The following is an 11,246-nucleotide window of genomic DNA, read 5'->3' on the forward strand; positions in this document are numbered from 1 at the left end:
TACTATCAAGGAACGTAAAATGCTGAAAAGAATTTATGATTTACGTTTGATAGTAGTACATGTCTCACATGAGAAGGGAAAAAGCGAACGGAAATTAGAATACTCTTTCTGGATATCAGACTTTACATTTCTCATTGACATTGGTCTAAAGTGAACAGCCTTAACGTCAGTTTGCAAGCTGATAACAATTTCATTTCTATCATGTTGAAAAAGTAGATGTTTTTGAAAGAGACCTTACTCTCTGGGAGAGGCAACTATTGTCTGAAAACACTGCTCATTTCCCCACTCTTGCTTTGGTCCACGAAAGTGCTAGATTTAAAGAATACGTGTGAATAACTGTAAAAGTTAAGGAGTAATTTCGACCACGATTTGTAGATGTTACGAGTGTGTATCATATCATTTGTTGCTTTGCACAGCTGTTTTCAGCATCAGTTGAAGACGCTCTGAATCATTTACTGCTGGAACTGATCGACCTGCAATGCGAAACATGGCCGAAGGACAAGTTCTTTGCAGTACGAAGCACAAAAGAATTCCACGAAAACTTTCCACCGCAAGCATTTCCACGTTTGCATCACGAAGCTACGAGAGCTATGTCCACGTTCGGATGTACTTAGATATGTGAAAGATTTTTCTCCATAATGAAAATGAATAAATCAAGGTTTCGATCGAGTACGAGCGACGAAAAGCTTCTCTATTGTTTGCGTTTATCAGTGTACCGTTCTTTTGTGCTAGACAATAACTTTATCTTTTCTCGTCACCGATAATAAACATGTTAAGTATTTCTTTCTTTTCATAATTTAAAATAGTTATTTACTAACTGTGCCTTATCCTGCTCCATGTTAAGTAGGTGAACATCGTTATCTGAAAAATTTCGTATTAAACCCGTTGTTGGAGGCGTACTTACGTGCTTAAAAATTATAATTTAATTATTAAGAGACATGTTTGATACCCTTGCCAAGAGGGGTATTAAGTTACCTAACGTGAGTGTAAAACCAATTCGGCATAATTATGCACCATTTGTTTTTATGTTTTGTTTTAGAACCATAACGTTTGTTGATAGGGCGATGGAATAATACGATAACTTCCCATGATTGCGTTGCACACTGCGGAAAGAGCACGAGAGAGCCGCAGGAACAGGGCATCCCAGCTAGTGGGTAAAGCGAAGCGGTGACAACTTTGCTTAGAGACATGTAGTAAATGAACGGTGACGGTTCCGTTTCTCCGTTTATAGGTCTGGTAAGTGCACACTGTAACCAGGAAGTTGCACATGTGCAGCAGCTTCACACGCGTGTGGAATTCCTGGTCAGCTTTGAACTGAGGTTTCATAGAGAGCGCGAGAAGATTTGAGGTTACTCTGACTGCGGTATATAATAGTGAATCTTGCCAGAGGCCAGTTCTGCCTCACACATCGCTTGCGCCCTCCACAGAGGGTATAATTTGCTGGCTGGATGACTGGACAGCCCAAGAATATCCGACTGAGCATCGAGATGGATAGTCGCAAGGGGCAGCGATTCGTTTCCAGGTAAAGATGATTCGAATGATGGTGTAATTTTAGTGAAGTGCTACTTGCATCATCTCCATACGACTCAGCGCCTTGTGACTGTCGCGTACGCCTATGTTACCTACAACGTCTTAACTATCAGCTGCTGGTGTCAAGGTCGCGGTGTGATGAAGTGTCTCGGATGACACTTGAACGGTTTCCTTGGTGCTAAACAGAGGATTTCAGGCAAGTAATGTGTTATAGCACATTGGAGTTTGTTTGGAGAATGCAATAATGAGTGGATAAAATGTTACTGATTTACGGTACACGTCATTTAGAATAAATCTTCGACCTGTTTGAAACTTCCACCTGTCATCGTCGTAAGGAGAGTCTGGCACAGTATACCAATTAGACAGGCGCGGCACCAGCATAACGGCCTTCCCAGAAGTGGGCTGAAACTAAAAAAAAAAAAAAAAAAAAAAAAAAAAAAAAGGCTCTGAGGTCATCAGTCCTCTAGAACTACTTAAAGTTAACTAACCTAAGGATATCACACACATCCACGCCCAAGGCAGGATTAGAACCTGTGACCGTAGCGGTTGCGCGGTTCCAGACTGTAGCGCCTAGAACCGCTCGGCCACCTCGGTCGGCTTATACCGTAGCAGCTGGCAGGTGCGAGCCGTGATTGCCCGTGAGTTTTCAGTACTGGAAGACCAACAACGAAAGATTCGCCCTCTCTGACTCTGAGGTAATCGTCCAGATTTACTCAGCTCATGACCGAATCCACCAACGTCAGTTAAAATTAAGCACATTTTAAAATATTACTTGCTCTGTAAGTATTTTTGTTTGTTACTGAGCAGGAAAACTACACTTTTAAGTAGCTCTTAACGTTAGTTCGCTATTTGGGTTGTTTTGGGGAAGGAGACCAGACAGCGAGGTCATCGGTCTCATCGGGTTAGGGAAGGACGGGGAAGGAATTCGGCCGTGCCCTTTGAAAGGAACCATCCCGGCATTTGCTTGGAGCAATTTAGGGAAATCACGGAAAACCTAAATCAGGATGGCCGGACGCGGGATTGAACCGTCGTCCTCCCGAATGCGAGTCCAGTGTCTAACCACTGCGCCACCTCGCTCGGTAGTTCGCTATTTATTTTCGTTTTTGTCTCAGTATATGATAATAAATTTATTTAAATGAAACGTGAATGAATTTTACCATGCCTCAATGTATGAAATTATCTTGATAATTTACGAATAAAATCGTTTTTAATATATATTGTTAGGAATGTTGACTCGCTGTTCTGACATACTTGAAGAGAGCAGAACTTATTTTTTTCTAGGTAATAAAGTCCAGATTCGAAATTATTATACAGAATGATTCAGCTTCCCCTTAAGATTCGTTTTATGCAACCCATGCTACGTCTGTACCGGGATCGGTATCCAGGCAAGCGTTAGCCGCTTAATCGATACAAGTTATCTCTCAGAGCTTTGGGGCACTGTTAGGAAACAGAATCATACAGTAAGAAATGCAGGTTATGATTGACCATGAGTTAGACGGTATTTTTCGACCAAGATATATATTACTTCCGCCATACTTATCTAAGTGTCTCCACTCTTTCTTTGTGTAATAAGCAGTGCGGCTATATAGGTTTTGGATGTCTTTGTAAGTTTATTCCGTTTATAGCACTTAATCTCTGGTAAATGATACAGACGTTTTATACCAGAAAGTTGTTACTTCCATGCTCCCCATTTTGATATCTCCCGTTAATTTTGTCCTTTCCGATGGTGAAACACATTTCATAAGCTAATGTTTGTTACGAGATTAAGTGCTAAAAAATGGAACGAACTTACAGTGACATCCAAAACCTGTGTGATTAGACAGGTAATTACAAAAAGAAAACTGGAGATACTTGGAGAAGTATGGCAGGAGTAAGATATATATTGGTCCAAAAATACAGTGTAGCTCATGGTCAATCCTCAGTTGTGTTTTTTGCAGTATGGTTCCGTTTGCTAACAGATGCCCAAAGCTCAGAGATGGAACTTCTATGGATTACATGGTTGTTGAGAGTTGGGGTAGCGTTGCTGACATAGTGTACTGCGCGTTGCACAAAACGAATCGGTAGGTGCTGGTGAATCGTCCTGTATAATATCTAAATTGTTGTATTCCAGAGTTACCAGCTGACTTGCAACAACGCCTTAGCTGAAGTACAATTTAACAAACAGATGGACAGCGTGGTAATCATATGGAGGTAGTAATATAAAAACCAGTACACAACCAATCCTCAGAATTCGCATGACCCACGATTCCCTTTTGTTTGCTGCCTTTAAATGGCTGTAAGGCCGTTCAGACTGACCGAATTTCTGTAGATCTCGGATTCGTTCCTATTTAGGTAACTCGCCGACCGTGAATCACACATGACTTTCACATAATGATTTTGCTATTACTCCCGATTCCATGCTTCCGCATCATATACTGAGCTAGAGATCTTTCACACAACAGCATGATATCACCAAGTATTACAACGTTGACTTTCTCAAGAGCGAACCAAAATTCGCAGACATTGCTCGTGTCCACCGAAACAAACACGTACAGTGAGGTGACAAAAATCATTTGTTACCTCCGAATATCGTGTCGGACTATCTTTTGCCCAGCGTACTACAGCATACCGACGTGGCATGCACTCAAAAAGTTGTTGGAAGTCCCCTGATGAAAAACTGGGCCATGCTGCAGCTATAGTCGTCCATAGTTGCGAAAGTGTTGCTGGTGCACGATTTTGTGCGTGAACCGATCTCTCGATTATGTCCCATAAATGTTCAATGGGATTGAGGTCGAGCGATTTGGGTGTCCAAATCATTCGCTCGAAATGTGCAGAGTTTTCTTCAAACGAATCGCGAACAAATGTGGCCCTGCGACATGAAGCATCCATAAAAATGAAGTTCATGTATAACTTCGTGGAGTCTGCGCCACACTTGAACCTTGGCATCGGTTCTTCAATTGAAATCGGGACTGCCGGCCGGAGTGGCCGTGTGGTTATAGGCGCTTCAGTCCGGAACCGCGTAACCGCTACGGTCGCAGGTTCGAATCCTGTCTCGGGAATGGATGTGTGTGATGTGTGCTAGTTAGGTTTAAGTAGTTCTATGTTCTAGAGGACTTACGACCTCAGCAGTTGAGTCCCATAGTGCTCAGAGCCATTTGACCCATTTTTTGAAATCGGGACTCAGTTGACCAAACCAAGATCTTCCAGCCGTCTAGGATCCAACCGACATTGTCACGAGCCCTGGCGATGTCGTGGTGTTAGAAAATGCGCTGGCGTCGATCGTCTGCTGCTATAGTCCATTAACGCTACATTTCGCCGCTAACGTTCGTCGTACGTCCCAAATTGATTTTTCGGTTACTTCACGTGGTGTTGCTTGTCTGTTAGCACTGATAACTCTACGCAACGTCCGCTGCTCTCAGTCATTAAGTGATGGCCATTGACCATGCGTTGTCTATGGTAGGTGGAAATGTCTGAAATTTGGTACTCTCGGGACACTTTTGACACGGTGACAGCGGAACATTGTATTTCATAAAGTTTTCTGAAATGATATGTGTCATTGGTTTAGCTCCAAATTCCATTCCGCGTTCAAAGTTAATTTCCGTCGTACAGCCATAATCAAGTCGAAAACCTGAGTACAAATAACAGCTCCACCAATGCACTGCCCTTTTATACTTGTGTACGCTACACTATCACCATTTATATAAGTGCATATCGCTATCCCATGATTTTTTTCACCTCAGTGTAATTTTCTGTCGGACAGGTTCATATGCCAATAATGTCCAGGATCCCGCCCTGTCTTCTGCTCCCCATGGCCTTTCTGTATTCATGACACAACTAGCTCATCCATAATAGCAAAATGCACAGGCTGGAGCAATTAACTGCGGGATACTCTGCATACATAACAACTTGACGAAATCAATGGGACAGGGCCCATTCACGCCACGCTTGCAGCAAATTGACAAAGGAGATAGCGGATAGTGGAGATCAGCCCGGGGGATGAGCCCCGGGCGCGCCGACGGCTTTGCCCAGCCGGCCGGTTAACAAGCGATCATCGGCAGCGGCGGGCGTCGCCGGCGGATCTATAATTACTGTGCCGTGGCGAGCGGGCGGAGGCTGCGGCTGTGACGGCGGCGACAGCCCGCCGTGTTTGCCTTGGCTCGGCCCCCGGGGCGCCGCGGCGTCGCTGCGACCGAGATTAACGAGCGCCTAATGAAAGATCGCCAGAGCGACACGTGGCCCGCCGGGTCTTAGCCTCCCACACGCCTCCCGCACCCTCAGCTGACGTTCAACCATCGCTAAAAAACCAGTGTCGAGACAGTTCTGTTTGTTCAGCTGTAAAGCAGGCAGGAATAGCCGTGTACCGGTCCTTACGTAGTGGGATTCGTGGGGTCTTGTTTTTTTGTCGTTACATCACACTGCTCAACAGACTGCTACCAAAGTCCGCAAACGTAATTTTCACTGTGCAGTGATGGAGCTAGTAGCCTAGGGAGTATATCGTTCTACGCAACCGGTTACTCCTCGAAATCACAGAAACTACGGCCTTCACTTAACAACACAGCCATAAATCTCCAGCTTGTTATGCTATCAGATTAGGCTGGCCTCACTTGTGTTTGTACTTCAATTGGGATTAAGTTTATTTCTACACATACATTTACCTGTCTTGTTAGTTATCCTGATATTTTCAAATCGCTAATAGGCTATGGTGATACGCTAGTTGAAAAACCCAAACAGGAATGTACACTGTTTGACCAAAAGTATTCGGACCCTGGCTGAAAATGCCTTCCAAGTTCGTGGCGCCCTCCATAGGTAATGCTGGAAATCAATATGGTGTTGGACTACCCTTAGCCTTGATGACATCTTCCACTCTCGCAAGCATACGTTCAGTCAGGTGCTGGAAAGTTTCTTGGGGAATGGTAGCCCATTCTTCACGGAGTGCTACACTGAGGAGAGGTATCGATGTCGGCCGGTGAGTCCTGGCATGAAGTCGGCGTTCCAAAACATCCCAAAGGTGTTCTAGGATGTTATTGTCATGTAACCACTCCACCACAGGCCGAGAATTATCAACAGGTGCACGATCGTGTTGAAAGATGCAATCGCCATCCCCGAATTGCTCTTCAACAGTGGGAAGCAAGAAGGTGCTTAAAACATCAATGTAGGCCTATGCTGTGATAGCGCGACGCAAAACAACAAGAGGTGCATGCCTCCTTCATGAAAAACAAGACCACACCATAACACCAATGCCTCCGAATTTGCTGTGGGCACTACACATGCTGGCAGATGACGTTCACCGGACATTCTCCATACCCACACCCTGCCATCGGATCGCCACATTGTGTACCGTGATTCGTCACTCCACACAACGTTTTTCCCCTGTTCGATTGTCCAATGTTTACGCTCCGTACACCAAGCGGGGGCGTCGTTTGGCATTTATCGGCGTGATGTGTGGCTTATGAGCAGCTACTCGACCATCTAATCCAAGTTTTCTCACCTCCCGCCTAACATTCATAGTAATTGCAGTCGATCCAGATGCAGTGTGGAATTCCTGTGTGATGATGGTCTGGATAGATGTCTGCCTATTACACATTACGACCCTCTTCAACTGTCGGCGGTCTCTGTCAGTCAACAGACGAGGGCGGCCTCTACGCTTTTGTGGTGAGCGTGTCACTTCATGTGTCCACTTTAATTGCCACATCGGAAACACAGGACCTAGGGATGTTTGGGAGTGTGAAATCTCGCGTACAGACGTATGACACAAATGACAGCCAATAACCTGACCACGTTCGAAGTCCGTGAGTTCCGCGGAGCACCCTAATCTACTCTCTCACGGTGTCTAATTTCATTAGGAGAAAGTCTTTAAGTGATCCTTCTTTATACCTCCTTTGGTTTTGGTTTTACTTGTCTCGATGCTCATAAAGTGGAAGGTCGGCAAGATAGGTGATTTCCTGCTTTTCTTTTGAACATATCTCTTTTTCTTTAGACAAAAGACGAGTTAAACAAAATGCGATATATAACTTTCTACTTCCAGGAACTTTGTTTTTCAGAAATATTTAATGAAATATATCCAAATTAGAAAGAGGAGCAATTCTGTGCCCCGAATTATTTTCTCTGGACACCAGAACATTTATGTGAAAACCGCGAGTGTCCTGGAAAAAGGTTGGACGTCTGGTCAGCCTACACACACACACACACACACACACACACACACAAACACACACACACCAGGCTAATGTAACAGATGTGACACTTGTTTAATGATTCCAACACTTTGCAAGATAGTAATACGTCGCAACAAATCCTTCAACAAGGCAGCCCTAAAGTCATCGCCTTCCGACACCCCCTCCTTGATACCTGCCGAATTGCATCACCTACTGTAGTCAAGGGCAGTCACAGACATCTGCCACATCCCTGAATCCCTACAGCTACAAGAGGCGTTTAATAAGTAATACAACACAGTTTTTGGTGGGCCAATTGAAAAAAAAAAAAAAATATGAGACTTGTTGTGGGACATCGTCGAATATTCTCCCTTCAGCCACTATAATTTCATGATGTTTACATACATGGCGAGGCTATACGTTGCCTTCAAAATGGTGTCTTTAACGGAGGTGCGTGCCAAGCAGAGAGCTATGAGTTTCTTTTGATAGAAATTTAGAGCATCGCAGGTATTTATAGACGCTTGGCAGTGAACAAAAGCACGGGGAGTAGTTGATCGAGGTGTCTGTCATCACTGGAACAAGGTTGTGCATACCTGTCCGATCTCCTGCAATGTTGGAACGTGCGGACACTTTCATTCAAGATGATCGACGGATCACAGTCAAACACCTCGCCGCTGAACTGGACGTTTGTGTTGGTAACGCTGACACACGCTCCATGAGTTAGGGGTACTCAAAGGTGTGCGTCCACTAGGTTCCTCGCCGCCTAAGACAAGACCATCAAAACCAACGAAGGACGATGTGCGGAGCTGCTTGAGCGTGAAGGGGCTGATCATGAGTGGCTTTTATCGAACACTGAAACATGGGTTCATCACTTCGAAATGGAAACAAAACGGCAGTCCGTGGAGTGGCGCCACACCATCTCTACTCCGAAGAAAAAAAGCCGCGCCCTCACACTGTAAGGTCGAGGCGACCGTCTTCTTGGACTCTGGAGGGGTTATTCTGTCTGACGTCCTCCCTCATGGTGCAACGATAAACTCTGACGTATACTGTGCTACCCGCAATAAACTGAAGAAACAACTTCAGCGTGTTCGTCACCACAAAAATTCGAACGAACTTCTCCTTATCAGTGTGAACGAGAAGCCTCACACGAGTCTGCACGCACAAGAGGAGCTAGCAAAACTTCATTGGACTTTTCTTCCTGATCCTCTGTACAACTCAGATCTCGCACCTTCCTACTACCGTCTGTTTATCTGTTTGGCCTAATGAAGAATGCACTCTGATGCAAATAGTACGTGGATGATTGGGGAGGGGGGTTACCAGATGCAGCCATCGACATCGGCCATAGAGTGGTAGTAATAATGTCGTGTGACGAGGGCGTCCCGTCGGGTAGACCGCTCGCCTGGTGCTTCTTTCGATTTGACGCCACTTCGGCGACTTACGCGTCGATGGGGATGAAATGATGACGATTAGGACAACACAACACCGAGTCCCTGAGCGGAGAAAATCTCCGACTCAGCCGGGAATCGAACCCGGGCGCTTAGGAGTGACAGTCTGTCGCGCTGACCACTCAGCTACCGGGGACGCACCTTAGAGTGGTACCATGCGGGGATACAGGACCTCCCAGTAAAGTGACGAAAGGTCGTCGCAATGAACGGAGATTATATATAAAAAAATAGCATTTTGTAGACAAAAGAGTGGCGAAGAATATGGTGCAGTTTTCCTGAATAAAAGCAACCTGCTTTCAGGAAAAATAGTGTCGCGTATCTTATTGAACGCCTCTCATAATTGTGTGAATGGAAATCATCAAATCAAATGCTTCATGTTCTATTCCCCTCCTTAAGATATAGTTTCTTGAAGTTACGTTGGCCAACAGTGCCCACGTTCACTTTATGAGGAGATACATGATGCCTCGGATTTACAATGAGGAACGCTGATACGGCCCTGGCCAATCCTTGTGAGTGGAAAGAAAGAAAGCGTATCACGTTAGCAGCCGTAATCGTCGTCTCTAGACAGTTATGACAACAATGAATGAAACCAGAAGGTCGGCCAAACTCGTTGGATGGTTTTTTGTTGATGTGATACATCTTTTACAAACAGTCACTCTGTAATTCTGATCTGAATAAAGGTGTAACGTTTCAAAGCGACATGAAATGGAACGACGGCCGAATGGTCGACTTTGGTTTATTGAGAGAAGTCTAGGAAAGTGTAGCTTATTTATTAAGGGGATCGTGTACAGGCGTGGAGAACTCTTGAGCGACGCATTGTTGAGTATTAGACGAGTGTTTGAGATCCCCTCAGATCAGATTAAAGGAAAACAAAAAATGGTTCAAATGGCTCTGAGCACTATGGGACTTAACATCTATGGTCATCAGTCCCCTAGAACTTAGAACTACTTAAACCTAACTAACCTAAGGGCATCACACAACACCCAGCCATCACGAGGCAGAGAAAATCCCTGACCCCGCCGGGAATCGAACCCGGGAACCCGAGCGTGGGAAGCGAGAACGCTACCGCACGACCACGAGATGCGGGCCAAGGAAAACATTGAAGCTAACAAGAGACATGTTGTTATTGGTAAGTTCTACTAACACATATAATCGAAATGCTCCGTGAACTCAAAGCGGAATGCCTACAGAGAAGAAGACATTAGTTTCGCGAAACACTATTGAGAAAGTTTCGACAATCGGTATTTGCGACCGACTGCAGAACGGTTCTTCTGCCACCAAAGCACATCTCGATTAAGACCACGAAGATGCGAAAGAGAAATCAGGGCTCTTAGAGCACATCATAAGTGAACTTTATAACAGAATAAATTCAACACTCAACATGCCCACCAAATGATGTAAGTGCATGGGCTTTAGCACTGGATTTTGCAGTTAGTACTACGTGTCTTCACATTTGGAAGAACTATAGTTTGTAGATACACTGGCTAGGCTAAGAACCCTGCATCACAGCTCGATGGTGTACAGAGCTCCCACGCGGGTCCCTGCCACATGACTGACTGACGTACTTGCTATGCCATGCCTTGCCATCGACTCTACTCCAGACGTTTTGTCGCGGCCTCAATACATTGACCTTCTACTACTGTCAGCACTTGGGGTAGAGGGTTTAAACCACCACAACTAGCTAGTCGTGATGTCATCACAGCTGGTCGCCGCACCTATGACACTGTCTCCACCGGCCCATGAACCAACGACTTTTGCCTGACTATCCATTCTGGGCACACGGTCGTCACCTCACTGCATCGCCCCAAACTCGGTTGACTGAAGAGCAAGCAGTGTTTAGAAAGGGTCGATCACGCACGAACGATATATTTCATTAGACAATGCGTACTGAAAAAGAAAGTTTATACCTTGATATACACATAGCTTTCATCGACTGTGGAAAAACCGTTGATAGAAATAGCAGATCCCTAGTACGACTTATGGCCATCCAGCAGTCATCTGCCATCTTGCTGTGGAAGTTGGGCCACCGTTTCCATCCATAGGGAATGCCTGCACCAGTGAGTTCATAGTGCCGAACCGGGCCGGGGGTTCACCTCCCCTCGCCAGTATTCTGTTTCGGATGCGCTGAACCATGCCTGTT

Source organism: Schistocerca nitens, chromosome 6 (genome assembly GCF_023898315.1).
Source record: "Schistocerca nitens isolate TAMUIC-IGC-003100 chromosome 6, iqSchNite1.1, whole genome shotgun sequence".
In the NCBI taxonomy this organism is placed as follows: domain Eukaryota; kingdom Metazoa; phylum Arthropoda; class Insecta; order Orthoptera; family Acrididae; genus Schistocerca; species Schistocerca nitens.